Here is a 16,838-nt window from a genome sequence, read left to right as displayed (position 1 = left end):
AAGTCGCCCGCCACAACCACCGGCCTTAAACCAGTCAGCACAACTGATACTCGGTCTACCATCCGCGTAAACTGCTCGATAGACCAACTCGGCGGAGCATAACAACTGCAGTAGAACACTCCACCCACTTTGGCAACCGCAAATCCCTCGTCTGCAGTTGACACAACCTCCTGAACCGGGAACCTGCTTGTTGTCCATATAGCCGCCGTCGCAGACCTATCCGAGACCCAGTTGCCGTTTCCGGCAGGGACGCGATATGGATCCGAGACTATGGCAATGTCCATTGCTGACTCAGAAACTGCTTGGTGTAACAGTTGCTGAGCCGTGCTGCAGTGGTTCAGGTGTAGTTGTGTCACTTGCACTATGAACGTGGCTTAGTCGCCGGCACACCGGCCGGGCACCTTGGAAAACCCGTTACGTGCTTTGCGTCCCGTTTACCGGTACAGATCAGGCACTTAGGAGGCTCCGCGCAGTCCTTTGCTTTATGGCCAGCACTGCCACATCTCCTGCACAACTGGCTCCTATCTGGCCCCTTGCAGTTCCAGGTTTTATGTCCGTGCTCGAAACACCGGAAGCAAGCTTCCGACTGCTTGGACACGCTCAGTGGGCATACCGACCACCCCACTTTTAGCCTAGCAGCTTTCAGGGCTTTGTTTCCGTCAATCAGCGGAAGTCGTATGGTGGCTACCTGGGTCCCGGCCGGACCCTTGCGTAGGCGAACCGCCTCGGTTGCCACCACCACTCCACTTTGCTCTTCGAGAGCTTGTACGACCTCACGCACTTCGGTGATCTCGTCCAGGTTCTTAAGCTGGAGAGTCACTTCTGGTGAGAGAGCACGTACCAGCACTCCGTCCCCGAGCACTCCTTCCGCTATGGGCTTGTATGCGGAACTCTTCTTTGTGGCGTCCTTCTTTAACTCGAGGATCATATCGCCCGTGCGTGAGCGGCGGATGCTCCGTACGTCCGCGCCCAGATCCTTGAGTAGGGCGTCTCCTCTCATGGCCTTCAGAACCTCCGAGTATTTCGACCCGTCGGTTTTCAGGATAAGAGCGTCGCCCTTCTTCGCTCGCTTTCTTGCTGGTTTAGGTGGAGCAGTTTTTTTTACTGGAGCCTCCTCCGCCTTTTCTCTTGGCCCTAACCTCGGTCCACGGGCCACCTGTCCTGGAGCTAATCGCTGGTTCATCGGTTAGCTCTGCCAACCCGCTAGCCTGAGGGCTTTTACCAATCAGGCGTTTTTTCGGTCCGCCAGGGGTGCTATCCCCCGGGGACTGTCTCGGGCGCTTGGCGGATGCCTTACCGCTGCTGGTAGCGCTTTCCGTAGCCTCCTGGGCCGCGTTACGACACTCCGTCAACGGGCAAGCGTTCGTTTGTACTGCCTTCGACGCCTTCACGGTCACCTTCTTGGCCTCTCCTGCACGCGCCACGAGGTCGTTGTGCGTTTTGGTCGCTGCATTCAAGGTTATCCGAAGCATGAGCAAGCTCTGCTTCAGGTCCTTGAAGAAATTGCCGCGACCTGACGTAAACTTGATTATTACATCGAGCTGCTGTGACGCTGCTACCACTTTAGGTACAGCGTCCCTATTTTTCTCCATCGCCCTGATAAGCGCTGGGCCGTTCATCGCTGTGTCCGGCGTGGTAGGCATACCGCTGCCTTTGCCACCCACACTAGCGCTCCTAGTTGCATCCTTCTCCACCCTTGGTGGAGAACGCTGGATGCCTCCTCTAGCGAACGGGGTTTCCACCGTATCCACACTTGTTGTATTTTTGATTTTGTCTTCCATAAGAATCCCACGAGTTGAGGGGAAAGAAAAGTCCGCCACATCAGAGCCCCTCATGATGCGGTAAGGGCTGATTACTGTGGAGGGCGCTCTGGTACTCCACAGGCTCCGTTTGAGGCTGAGTATTTATAGAACCCCCCCCCCCACCATTCATCCCTCGGCACGGGTCGCATGACACTTGGATTAGGGGTTTATCCATTCATGTTTTTACTTTTAGCCATGGATAATAGCTATTAAAACCATCCTCCTTTGGGGGCTTTGGACCCTCTGCTCAGGTTCTCGGTATTTTCAGGTTCATCGAACATGCTTCTACCGAGATCCGTCATTTGCAGGCGGAGAGTTTACACTCAGCCTTCGCATGAGTGCCCCCTTCTCTGTCCGCATACGACCCTAGTTTCCACCGGTTGTCCGATTTCCACTAAGGAGCGTATTTCGGATGGTACCACGAGGAGGTAGAGATAGGAGTTGCTAAATAAGAGGCAGTGTGTGTGTGTGTGTGTGTGTGTGTGTGTGTGTGTGTGTGTGTGTGTGTGTGTGTGTGTGTGTGTGTGTGTGTATGAGGCGCTTTAAATCTCACTCACTTTTCTCGGAAATGGCTGGACCGATTTTAATGTTCTTAGTGTCAAATGGAAGGTCTAGGTGTCCCATAGGTCGCTATTGAATTTCAGATTGATCGGACTTTTAGTTCAAAAGTTATATATAAAAATACGAAAAATATGGGACTTCATTATCTCATAGGTCCCTCAACCGATTTGAACAAAATTGATTGCATATGAAAAGGGAGCCTTGCAAATCCTAAACTTTCAAATTTCATGACGATTGGACTTGTAGTTTGAAAGTTACATAAAGAAATGTGAAAAAATAGCATTTAAAACATATTTTTGTAACATATAAGCATCAATTCAATGAAAAACATCAAACATTTTATGATTATTTGAAAATTATTGCTGAGATCTATCAAACGAAACCGAGTTATTTAAAATCGGACGGTTCATTCAAAAGTTATTCAAACTTTAACACTTAAGCACCGTATATTAAACCGTTAAAACGTGTGAAATCAAAACATATCAATCAAAGCTACCAATACCCCCCCCCCCCCCCTTCCTTTCCGCTCTTCACCAAAAATTTTCATTTCTTTCCCTACCGTCCCTTCATCAATTGTAGAACCATCGTTTCAAAAAATATTAATCAAATGTTGATTGTATTCAATGTGTGTAATGTATGTATGTATGTATGCATGTATGTATGTATGTAAGTATGTGAGGATAATTTGCAATTTTAAAATTTGCTTTGAAGTTCAAGAAAAGTGAGAAACATGTCAATTGTCTGAAGTTTTTGAAGCCTCTTAGTGGAATACGAACTCTGAAATTAAAGAAAAGAAAAAACTTTTACCGACTAAATTCCACTATTTAATATTTATTCGCGACAGATACGTATACGCTTTGAAATAAGACACTGATGAAGCCTGCACGTCGTAGGTGAACTACGTATCTGTTGCAAATAAATATTAAATAGTGGGATACAATCGAAAAGTTTTTTCTTTTCTTTGATTTCAGAATTCAATTGTCATTTTCTTCACTTGCTGTTGCTCACAATTGTACAAGAAAAGCAAAAAGCGAAGAATAGCAATTAATTTAAGCATATAGGTATAGTGGTGATAGGATTAAGAATACTAGTAAGTTGATTTTTCCAAATAAATTTATACAAATTTCAAACAAATTTTCCGCATCAATAGATGCTCTTTTCAATCGATAGATACTAGAGCTTAGAAATGTTATATGAAAAATAGGAAGTAAACGTTGCACGGTAGTAATTTTGTAAGATTTATTTTCGTTAGTGACATTTTAAAGGACAGATGTCTTATGTCATGAATCATGTTTTAATAAATACAGTGGTTTACCGATTTTATCTACCCATCCGAAAATTTTTGGTAGATTTATTTGGAAAGTAGACAAATTTGGGAAAAAATAAATTGCTCCAAAATAATTTAAATGAACAAAAAATATTGTTATTATAAATCATTTTTTGCCTTTCTACTATATAAATATATAGTATAAAGGTATAGAAATCACTCGAAAAACCGGAAATGGAAAGAAGGTCCTGCGGGCCGAATGTCATATACCATTCGACTTCGTTTCGAAAACTGAGCATTTTCTGTGTGTGTGTGTGTGTGTGTGTGTGTGTGTGTGTGTGTGTGTGTGTGTGTGTGTGTGTGTGTGTGTGTGTGTGTGTGTGTGTGTGTGTGTGTATGTGTGTGTGTGTATGTGACGCTTTTCAATCTCGCTCACTTTTCTCGGAGATGGCTGTACCGATTTTTATGATCTTAGTGTCAAATGAAAGGTCTAGGTGTCCCATAGGTTGCTATTGAATTTCATACTGATCGGACTTTTAGTTCAAAAGTTATGTATAAAAATACGAAAAATATGGGGCTTCATTATCTCATAGGTCCTTCAACCGATTTGAACCAAATTGATTGCATATGAAAGAGGAGCCTTGAAAACCCTTAACTTCTGAATTTCATGACGATTGGACTTGTAGTTTGAAAGTTACATAAAGAAATGTGAAAAAATTGTATTTAAAACATATTTTTGTAACATATAAGCATTAATTCAATGTAAAGCATCACCAGATTTATTATCATTTGAAAATTACTGTTGAGATCTATCAAACGAAACCGAGTTATTGAAAATCGGACGGTTCATTCAAAAGTTATTCAAACTTTAACACTTAACCCTAGAGCGGTCGCGCTAGTGTACTGAGTACACGCGTTTTCGAAAACCGCGAAAAAATCATCGAAATTTTAATCAAATCACACCAGGTTTTGGTTGTATTCGAAGATCTACTCTTCCTCTTTCTAATGATGCCAAAATATAGCAAAAAGAAATGGAAGAAGTGGTCGAAAGATGCTTGTGAAAATGGCGTGTCTGCGCGCGTGTACTCAGTACACCAGCGCGACCACTAACGTAACTTTTTTGAAATGAAAAAAGTTACACAAGCGGTCGCGTCGTGTACTGAGTACACGGCGGGCAATAGCTCAAGTTTGTGAAGAGATAGAAGGCTGCGACTTTCGACAAAGTTGCTTATCTAGTTAAGACACATCCGGTGATATACAACAAAGTTCGGAACTGATTCGCTAGATAGCGCTAATAATGAAGAAATTAAATTCATTTTGGAATATTTTAGAACCGTAATGAGCTAGAAGGTTGCTATTTACTACAAAGTTGTTTGTAAACCCGAGACGCATTTGGTAACGAACTCTGAAGTTTGGAACTAGTCCGCTAGATGGAGTGTACGGTGAAATTTAATTCATTTGGCGATATTTCCGAACCATGACGAGATAGAAGGTTGATGTTTTCGACAAAGTTGTTTATCAGGTCAAGATACTTCCGATGATGGTAAATAAAATTCGGGATTAAGTCAGTAGTAGGTGGAGATGATGAGAAAATCAAATTATTTTCGGAATATTGCGGAACCATGATGACATAGAACACTGCTGTTCGCTACAAAGTGGTTTCTGTAGTCAAAACACGTTAGATAACGCATCGTTGTCCTTTTATCATTGATTGCGTTGTCAATTCCAGCCAATCAACAGCTATTTTTATGGTTCCCTGACAGAAGCAATTGATACGTATTGCTTCAACTTTTATCAAAAGACAAGATGAAGAGCACAGACTGATCAAAATGCTTTTGACGAAGCAATTTCGTCGTCTACATCGTCTATATAGAAATATCACCAGGAAAAGATTCCTGGAAACCCGTGCTGCCGGAATGTGACGGAAACATTCTTCAAAAATATTTTAGAGTGTTTGAGTCCCTATTCTTCCCAGGGTCGCTAATAGGTTTATTCGAAAATCTGGTAAACACGAATAAATGTCTGGCCAAAATCTGGCGATCAATTTGACCGATGGGGAGGACTTTTTCGGGAAATGTCTTGCCAGTTGTGTTCAACGTAGATATAAAATGTTGTCTAAAATTAGGAGTGATGACTCCTTTGCAGAACGGAGAAACAGAAATCTAGTAAAAATCTGGGACATTACTAAATATCTGGAAGATTTTGAACTTTGTCTGGCATGCAATAAAAAAATCTGGTGAAATCTAGATTTATTAGCAAAGCAAAACCATGCATGGGTATAAACGTGCTTCAGAACTTGACCCTTCTTTATCGAAATACTTCGCTGCCGGTTATTAGAGTACAGAAAAATCACTGGGCTAGTGCAAAGATCCTATTAACTCTGAAGCGGCACCGCCCAGTCGAGACTCGAACATACGACGACTGGCTTGTTGGGCCAGCATCGTAGCCCGGAGCAAACATGACGGGCAGGCTTAATGGCAACGTTGATGCTTGCAATTATTAACGTGTGCGTGATGATAGAACCAAAGCTATTTGTTTTGCTAACGCGACAACACGACTGAAGTGCACTCTCTTGATACTCATTTGTATACAGCTTACTTTTTTCATTGGGCTCGAATTCTTTACTCTTTCCTTGTATTACGTGTGTGTTATTTCCTGTATGATATAAGTGACCGTAATAAGAATATTACGGGATTGTTAGGAATCTAATGCACATTTTTCATTCTCATTATCATAGCAGGAAATAAAACAAACAAATGCTCGTTTTGTATTGTTTTATGGTAAGTGTCAACATAATTCTAACATTCTAATGTTTAAAGCATTACCTCAACATACCATAGCAAAGTTCCTTAATAACATACTCATTATAAAACTGTACAACTGATTGTTATACAACGAATGTGAGTCATTAATAAATTGGTATAAATAAAAGTATCGTAAGTGTGCTCCTTGGGTAAGTTGAATAAGTATCATGTATCTCTAGGTGAGATATGTGCATTATTCAGTTTGTCAACACTGTCGATGATTCACAAACTCTGTTTTGGGAAAATCGCCAAAAGAATACTATTTGCAAACATTTTGGTGTTCTCTTCCAGACCAGATAAGCCATTTTACCGTTTATTCGACATAAGCTGAGATATCACAAAAAGAAATATGATTTTACCAACTGCGACATCTAGCGGGACAGTTTCGAATTTAACCCAACATTTTCGAATTCGTCTTGTCTAGACACACAACTTTGTCAAAAACCGCAACCTTCTATCGTATCATGGTCATGAGATATCATCATAAGATTATAATTTGACCACGTGCGCCACCTAGTGAGACAGTTTCAAACTTTGTTATGCATTACCAAATGTGTTTTGTTCGAACAAATAACTTTGTAGAACACAATAACATTCTATCTCGTCACGACTCTGAGATATTCCAAAAAAAATCAATATGCTTGTTATAAGCGCCATCTATCGTATCAGTTCCGAATTTTATTGTCCGCAGTCAGATTGACCTCGTCCAGATAAACAACTTTGCCAAAGACAGCAAGCTGCTATCTCTTCTCAGTCCTGAGATTTTAGAGAATCTAGCATCGAGATTCTAGAATCATTTGTTTTGGTTGTCATTTGCGCCATCTAGCGGATCAGTTTTCAAACTTTATTGTTCGTTTCCAGATGCGTCTTAAATAGATAAACAACTTTGTCGAAAACCGCAACCTTCTATCTCATGTCAGTCCTGAAATATAGGCAGTATTATTCGCCGTGTACTCAGTACACGACGCGACCGCTTACGTAACTTTTTTTAACGCGACCGCTCTAGGGTTAAGCACCGTATATTAAACCGTTAAAACGTGTAAAATCAAAACATTTCAATCAAATGTTGATTGTATTCAATGTGTGTGATGTATGTGTGTATGTATGTGTGTGCGTATGTATGTATGTATGTATGTATGTATGTATGTATGTATGTATGTATGTATGTATGTATGTATGTATGTATGTATGTATGTATGTATGTGTGTATGTATGTATATGTGTGTTTGTGATGACGATTTGCAATTTTGAAATTTGCATTGAAATTCAAGGAGAGTGTGAAACATGTCAATTGTCTGAAGTTTTCGAAGCCTCTTAGTGGAATGTGGAATACGAACTCTGAAATTAAAGAAAAGAAAAAACTTTTTCGGACTGAATTCCAATATTTAAAATTTATTCGCGACAGATACGTATACACTTCGAAATAAGACACTGATGAAGCCTGCACGTTGTAGGCGAACTATGCATCTGTCGCAAATAAATATTAAATACAGTAGGATTTCGAATTTGGCAACAAATGCGTGTCGCCTATGTTGCTAAAATCGAAACCGTGCCAAAATCGAAACCCTTTTTGATATGACAAAATTGAATGTAAATGCATTGGAAATTAACTAAATGTTATTAATCAACGATTGCAACCTTTTTCACAAAATCCGCCAAGACCTATCCATGCGGTGTAAGTAAGTTTTTGGTGACCTACGGTAAGACATAGTCCTACGGCAATAAAAATATTATTGTTCGAAACATTCTATGATCGCAAACTTTTTTTCATGAACACACTTAGGGCAATATGTTTTCGTCATTTAAAGTAATGCGGAAACTGACTGATATTTAAGCATACTTTTGGAAGTAAAATATTTTGTGTTTCCAAAAACGGATACTTTTGTTGCCAAAATCGAACCATGCCAAATTCGAAATCCCACTGTAGTGGGATTCAATCGGAAAAAGTTTTTTCTTTTCTTTAATTTCAGATTTCGATTGTCATTTTAATAAATAAATAATAATAAATAATAAATAAATAAATAAATTTTCTTCACTTGCTGTAACTCGCAATTAGACAAGAAAAGCAAAAAGCGAAGAAAAACAGTTAATTTAAGCATTTAGATATAGTGGTGTATAGGATTTAATATACTAATGGATTGATTTTTCCAGATAAACTTATATAAATTGCAAACAATTTTTGCGCATCAATAGATGCTGTTTCCAATCAATAAATACTAGAGCTTAGAAATTTTATATAAAAATAGGAGCAAAACATTGTACGGTAGTAATTTTGTACGATTTGTTTTCGTTAGTGACACTTTAAAAGACAGAAATCTTATGTCATGCATCATATTTCAATAAATAAATCGAATTGACAAGCACTGGAAATCACATCGATCATATTTCCCATTCTCAAGCATGTTTATGGCACAGCTTTTGCACTATTCGACCTCATCTTGTTTTCCAACCCTCTAACGGGATACATTGTACAAACGATGCGATCAAGCTAATGACTATCTTTTCATGAAAGTACATTCAAAAGAAGCTTAAGTTTTGATTTTCATGCAAAAATAATTATCTGAAGGAGCGTCAGCTAAGAAATATTTCCATTTCTCTTTTTTTATATCTAATGTTCTATTCAGTTATTTTTTCTAATTCAGATATATTGCAAAATTGAAGCCAAGCAAACTAATAGTAAAATTTTGAGATCAACCATTTTGTTGTAGATATCCTTTTTCTTCAAAATCGAAATATAATAATAATTTTTCTGAACTCTTGTTTTCCAAAGATGCTAACTTTTGAACGCATGGTATTAATATCAAAATATCAAAAAATCTGCTATGAACACATATTTCATATTGCCAATTCAAAACAAGTTTCGTATGTGGCTCTGTAGACCCGTTAGAGGGTTAATTTCTAATTTTCTATATATATTCATTCAAGTCTGCAAACATTATCTTTTGTGTTTACATTATGTTTCTATAAATCACGTAAATGTTATAAAACTAAATAATATGTTCATCAAGTAACATAAATGACGCTTACAAGTATTTCTGCACCCAAGGAAAGAAAATATAATTATTGTAAGCAATACGTTGTGAATTTGACTGGCAAATAAGAATTTTGAGGAATACAGAACGGATATTTCAAAATATAGTCAAGTTAATTAGAGATGTTCCTGAGAAATTAAATAGTGATTATTGTGGCAGTAGAAAGGCTAGGTCACGCCGCTAGGTGGATTAATTCGGGTTTTCAATTATGTATTATTTCAGCGTAATCTTACGCATAGGGCTCATTTTATTCATATCAACCAATTCACAATTGCTCCGATTTTATTCAAATTTTGTGTGCTTATTCCTTTGCAGTATATTTTAGATTCGTATTTTTATTTGGTACTTAGGGTTCTCTTTTCTGAGTCAGTGTGGTCCCAAAAGTAACCATTTTTTCCACCTTTCTTTCTTTAAAAATTCATGACTTTTGATCCATTGAACCGATTTAAATGACGTTAATACCAAATGGAAAGTATTTTAATGAGCTTTTTAGACAAAAATATAGGACTGAAGCCCAAACTTTTTTTTTATTATCGCAAAAACATCGAAAACATTCACTTTTTATGTTTCCATGGTGTGTAGACCAAAGAAATTCTTCATAAATTGTTGTTCGCACACGGGAGAACAGCGGTGTAAATTTACCGGGAGGATCTTCTTCGCACTTGCCGTTCGGACACTAACTCTTTGTCGCGGGCCGCGTAATGATAAAACGGTTTGTCCTTAACAAATATACGAAGAGTTTATTCACTAGCGAAAATTATTCTTTAAGGCAAACGCTCGATGTGCACCTTATACTTTAATTTTAATTATTTAATGGTAAGGTATTCACTAAAATTATGGAACTATAGGTTTATATAATCAACAGATGATAAAATTATCTTCTCGACTGGCTACGTAGCTCAGGAGCGTTGCGTGGCTTATCTTGAGGCGATAGCGATTGAACTGATCGGTACTGAAGCAGCTGCCCGAGGCTTGCAGGTAGTGCGCTCATCGAGTGACCGATTAAGGGTGAGTGGTGATCCTTCTCTGATAACGGATCAGCCTCTCAGCGAAACGATGATGGATCCATTGATGATGACGATCGTAGCGGATGACGGGTTCTGGTGGGGAATTACCGTCTGGTAACGAACATCCTGGCACCCGCAGAAATAACCATTTCTGGAAGTTGTAAATCTCTTGGGAAGCGTCTTGCTGTAAAAATCGTCGAAACCGTAGCTCGTCGACATGAAAAGAAATATTAGACCCGGTAGAGGGTTTCAAAAATATAAAAGCAATGGACAGGTCCTCACCTGGACCCTGCCGTTCGAGGGCCTTGAATTTTCATTATTATTCCAATATACTGTTGTAGGTTGATATTTTCTCATTGTTATTGAAGTGGTTGATTCGCCCCTGCGAAAACCATGCTGGGTTGACGTGTCTCTACTTTTATCGAATGCTGGTTGATTCCGAAAAAAACGCGGGCTGGTTGTTGTGGTTATTGATTTGCGGCATTGCTAGATGGCAGTGTTTCTTCTTCTGCAGGTATTGGAAGTAGGCAAATTTTTGCTACGGGACGTGTGACAAATCCAGTAGCGGTTTGAAGTGTTACTACTCGCACTACACCGTCCTTTCCAGGGTGTAAATCGTGGATGCGAGCAGTTGGCCAACGTATTGGAGGCTGGTTTTCATCAAGAATGAGCACCAGTTGGTTCTTTCGAAATTCCACTGGTGTATTAAACCATTTTGTTCGAGATTGAAGAGTGTGTAAATACTCCATATGCCAGCGCTTCCAAATTAGCTGGAACATTTTTTGAACTTGCTGCCACATGGTGAGTCGATTGAATGGGATGTTTTGGTAATTAGAATCGGGAACAGCCTTCAGTGCGGTCCCAGCCAAAAAGTGACCCGGTGTAAGAGTCTGGATGTCCGACGGATCGTCCGTCAACTTGATGAGTGGGCGCGAGTTTAAGCAACACTCGATTTGTGCCAAGAGGGTTAGCATGTCGTCGTATGCCAATTCATGTTCCCCGAGAACACGCACAAAGTGTTTCTGGGCAGACCGGATAGCGGCCTCCCATAAGCCACCAAAATGAGAACCTTTCGGTGGATTAAAATGCCATCTAATGCCATTACTGGAGCATTCGATAGCCATGGTCTGCTTGAATTCCTCAGATCGCATGAGGCGACGTAGCTCATTTGCCGCACCGACGAAATTTTTACCGTTGTCGGTATAAACGTTGGAACACAGGCCCCGGCGTGAAACAAAGCGACGAAATGCCTGCATGAATTTTGCAGTGCTTAAATCTGCCACCAATTTGATATGTACCGCCTTGGTGGCGAAACAGATAAATACGTAGGCCTTCGGTGGCGTATCTCGACGATGACGAGGTTTTAGATAGATTGGTCCCCAGAAGTCGATGCCGGTAATAGTAAAGGGCCTCGATGCTGTTATTCTCGCAGAAGATAATTCGCCCATAAATTGTTCGATTAGCTTTGGCTTGGCGCGAAAGCAAATAACACAGGTTTGTACTATGTGACGAATGAGACTGCGGCCGCCTAAAATCCAAAATCGTAATCTAATGGTATTTGTGAGCAGCTCAACTGCCGCATAAAGAAGACGCTCGTGGTAGCTACGCACAAGAAGCGTTGAATACGAATGTGATTTGGGTAGTATAATTTGATGCTGACAATCATACGATTGATTGGAACGACTCAGTCGTCCGCCGATGCGAATAACATCGCCTTTACCTAAACATGGATTGAACCAACGAAGTCGTGACGAAGCAGATACCAGTTGATTTTGCTGTAACGACCTCCACTCATTTGGAAAAGCATCCTGTTGCACAAGTCTGATGAGAGCGAATTCAGCGTCTTGTAGTTCCACCGTTGTAAGTGGCTCACAATTCTTGCGTTCCGCTCTTGGTACTCGAAGCATTACGAACAGCCGCCTCCAGTACGCTGCGGTCCGAAGTAAACGTTGGTAATTTGAGAAAAGATTGACATATTCATCGATAAAGGACGAGGTTGATATTGCAGCAACTACGTGAGCAGTTTTTCGCACTTCCTTTGAACACTCTGGATTTGGGGTTGCTTCGAAAGTGGAGATAGGCCAGAATTCTGGCGATTTCTTAAGCCATGTGGGTCCCACCCACCAGGTTTTACAGCATGATAATTCGTTTGCAGCAAGCCCTCTCGATATAATGTCGGCGGGATTTTCCACTCCAGGAACAAAACGCCATTCACAATTTTGTGTTGCACGCTGTATTATAGCAACCCGATTTGCTACAAATGTGGCCCACGTTGTCGGTTTTGCTTGAAGCCAACTTAATACTGTCGTTGAATCCACCCAGAAATAAGTTTTAGCGTCGATTCGAAGCGAATCAGAAATTTTGATGTATAATTCGGCTGCTAGACGAGCCCCACAAAGCTCAAGGCGCGGAATGCTTATTTGCTACCTTAGAACGCGATGTAAGGAGTGCTGTTTTGATTTCACCCGATAAGTTCGTTGACCTTACGTATACACAAGTTCCATATGCAACTTCGGAGGCATCCGAAAAGAAATGAAGTTCGATTGTTGTTGTGTTAGGGAGCATGACCAATCGATCAATCCGAAGATCGCTGAGGTATGTTAATTGAGAGACATACAAACACCAACGATCCTTCATTGAATCGGGTAATTCTTGGTCCCAGTCGAGAGGTTTACCGTTATTATCCGTCACAAACCACAAATTCTGCATAAATACCTTCGCAAGCAACACAACCGGCCCAACTAAACCTAATGGATCAAACAATTTAGCGATTGACGAGAGTGTGTTGCGTTTTGTGATTGGAGTTTCAGTGTCGAGTTTTATGCTTGGAATGACATATTTTAGTCGATCAGTTTGTGGCTCCCAATGTAAGCCCAACGTTTTTATGGATTGATCCCTGTCGAAATCCACCAGATCATTGAGTGCACGATTTTCTTCTGCAACGTCATCAAGTACAGAACGAACATTGCTCGCCCATTTTCGTAACTGCATACCCGCTGAATCGAACATCGCATCTAGCTGTTTGCGTAACTCAATTGCTTCGTCGACTGTTTTTGCGCCCGTAAAGAGGTCGTCAACATAAAAATCTCTGCACGCCACTTCTGCTGCCAAAGGGTAGTGATGCTTTTCATCCATCGCCAATTGTTGAAGGACGCGAGTCGCCAAGAACGGTGCTGAAGCGGTGCCATAGGTTACTGTTTTTAGTTCGAAGACACCGATGGCTTCATCAGGAGTACATCGCCAGAAAATCCTATGTAGAGGCGTATCTTCAGGATACAGACGAATTTGCCGATACATTTTGGCAATGTCGGCAATTAGCATGACTGGATGCAGACGGGAACGAATAATAATAGACCGTAAATCCTGTTGTACGGTCGGCCCCACAAGCATAACATCATTTAGCGATCGGCCAGTTGCACTCTTGCAAGAGGCATCGAATACGACGCGGACTTTTGTCGTACTGCTCTCCTCTCGAATCACAGGATGATGAGGGAGAAAGAAAGCTTGAGAGGAAGCGTTAGACTCTTCAACTCTCTCCATGTGGCCGAGTTGAAGATACTCGTCCATAAATTTCCGATATTCTACTGCCAAATCTGGATCACGACTCAAACGGCCTTCAATGAGGCGATAGCGATGTAACGCGGTACGCCTATTGTCACCCAACTCGTTCAAGATTTCCCTTCTCAGTGGTAAACGCACAACATATCGGCCATCAGGATCTCGGCTGACGGTTTCGGTAAATAACTTCTCACAGCGTGCTTCGTCTGGCGAATATGCTGGTGTGGAGTCGGTTTCGATTGTCCAGAAACGTTCCATATCACGATGAATGTCGGCAGTACTTGCAACGTTGCAAGTGATAGAACTGCGCGGAGCACCCTCGCTCACTTTTCCGGAAACGACCCCTCCAAGAACCGAGTTGACCAGTGTAGGTAGAGCATTGCCGAGAGGAATCTGACCTGAAGCCTTAAATAGGTCGAAGAACACTTCTGCTCCAAGCACTACATCGATGGAACCGGAATCGTAGAAGGAAGGATCTGCTAACTGAATGCCCGTTGGAATGGACCAAGATGTCACATCAATAGACATTGAAGGTAAATCAACTGTAACCTTCGGGAGAACTAATAGTTCAATACTTGTAGAAAAGTCTGTAATCCGCGACATCACTGTAGAACGGAACTTATATCGAACTTACGTGGATGCTTGCCCAATGCCCGCAACCGAAATGTTGACCTTGTTACGATGAATACACATGCTTTGTGCGACGCGTTTGGTAATAAAACTGCACTCGCTTCCTGAATCTAATAATGCTCGAACGGGAAATTCACCTCCTGAATCGTCGACTAGCAAGATAACAGCTGTTGCTTTTAATCCCTGCTTGAACATGACTGTTCTCTACCTCAGGGTGCGCTGCGGTAGCTGATGAAACCGGACCATCGCACATAAGAAGGGCTCCATATAAAGTAGCGGCCAAAATTGCCGAATGTAAAATTTCACATTTTAGCACATGCTTAAACGCGGTTTTGTAGTAAATTGTCTATATTTTTATGATTCGTGAATAAAATTTTGAAAGAAAAAAAATGTCATGTAGAAATAAGCCGTCAAAGTTGCCCATTTCAAAAGTTTGAAAAAATGAGTCATTTTGAAAAAGTCAAAAAATTAAATAGTTATCGCGGATGTAAATATTATTGTTATATATCATTTTAAAACTGATATTTTAGCCTATTAAAAAATGAAATGAAAACAAATTTAAACTCAATGTGGTGCGCCATAGGCTACTTATAATAAAAATGAAATTTTCACAAACTTTAATCAAAAAAACAACTCTTGTCGCCTCTTGTCGCCGCAGTTTCTAACAGTGCGTCTGAAAGCTCGAAGTATGTTGTATCAAAACATGAATTAAAAGTTTGCTATAATTTGACGTTTTCCGAAAAAAATAATTTTAAAACTGTCATATTTTTAGCAAGTCTTTGAAATTTTAAGTACTCTTTCAACAAATTTGGTTATCTTTGTTACTAAATTTATTTAGTACCTGAAGAGAGTTTCAATGACAAAATGGGAGAATCCCCGCGAGAAAGAAAAATTTTTTTTGTCAAGCAAATATTTATATCGGTAACATTTGATCATTTTTCCCCAAATCACCCTAAATATGAGTTCTTATATGTTTAAATCATTTCTTTTGTTACAAATATAATCTAGAATCAATTTGAAACTAAAAAATAATTTTGGCCAAAAATCGCAATTTTCCGACTATTGTGCATCGGTTCTACTCGTTTGACGAAATGAGTTGTACTGGTATGGTGGTTGAACTGTTACAGGTGGATTGCTGTTGCTGGTGCAAAGTGAAGTGTGATGCCTACCATGACACCTACGGCACATGCTTTCTGAGGAGCAATTATGCGGCAGGTGGCCTTGTCGTAGACAATTTCTGCAGAGTTTTTTACTGCGAATTATCCTTTCCCTTTCATCGACAGTAATTCTAGAATATTTTTCGCACTGGTATATAGAGTGATGACCGGAACAAACTAAACATCCCTTGAAACCTCTTTGAACCGCACCGTGGTTTACTGCACGCTGGACATTGGATTTCTTGGAGGATGAGGATTGTGGCTGTGGATCAGGCCTGGTTACGACTGATTGAAGTACATTGACCCGAGATTGCAAAAATTCAATCAGTTGTTGAAATTTTGTGCTCTTATTTGCCTCTGAGTATTCTTCCCAGTCTCGCTTAGTGGTTGGATCTAAACGAGTGCTGAGAAGGTGGATCAATAGAGCATCCCAGTGCTCAATGTGCTCTCCTAATTGTTTCAGGATTCTAACGTTTGCTTCGAAGCGCTCTATCAATGAATGCAATTCAGATGCGGATTCCCGTTTAATGCATTGAAAGTTGAAAAGTGATTGAATATATGTGCGCTGAAGACGACGAGGGTTTGAGTAATGCTCAACTAGCATTTTCCATGCAACCGAGTATTGTTCGTTGCATATAGGGATTGTTTGAATCAATTGTAAAGCGTCGCCAGCCAAGGAAGAGTGTAAGTAATAAAATTTTTGAATTGTCGACAAGTGCATTGATGTATGCACGAGCGACACGAACAGGTCGTGGAAGTTGAGCCAGCTCTCAAACTCTCCACTAAAGGTGGGCAATTTGACGTCAGGTAATTTAACTTGTGGCGATTGATGGAGCTCTTGAGAGCGGGGTGCAATCAATTGCGAGTGAGTCTGGGGTGGATGATGATGCATGATCATACCCTTTGAGCGATAGTAGGCCTTTTCGATTTCAGTGCGTTCCTTCAGCAAGGCTTCTTGTTCGGGTTCCGAACCTTCTAATTGCTCCAAATCGGCTTGAATCTTGTTGAACTCTGTCCAGA

This window comes from Sabethes cyaneus, chromosome 3 (genome assembly GCF_943734655.1).
Source record: "Sabethes cyaneus chromosome 3, idSabCyanKW18_F2, whole genome shotgun sequence".
Lineage (NCBI taxonomy): Eukaryota > Metazoa > Arthropoda > Insecta > Diptera > Culicidae > Sabethes > Sabethes cyaneus.
Note: the sequence above shows the minus strand (reverse complement) of the source record.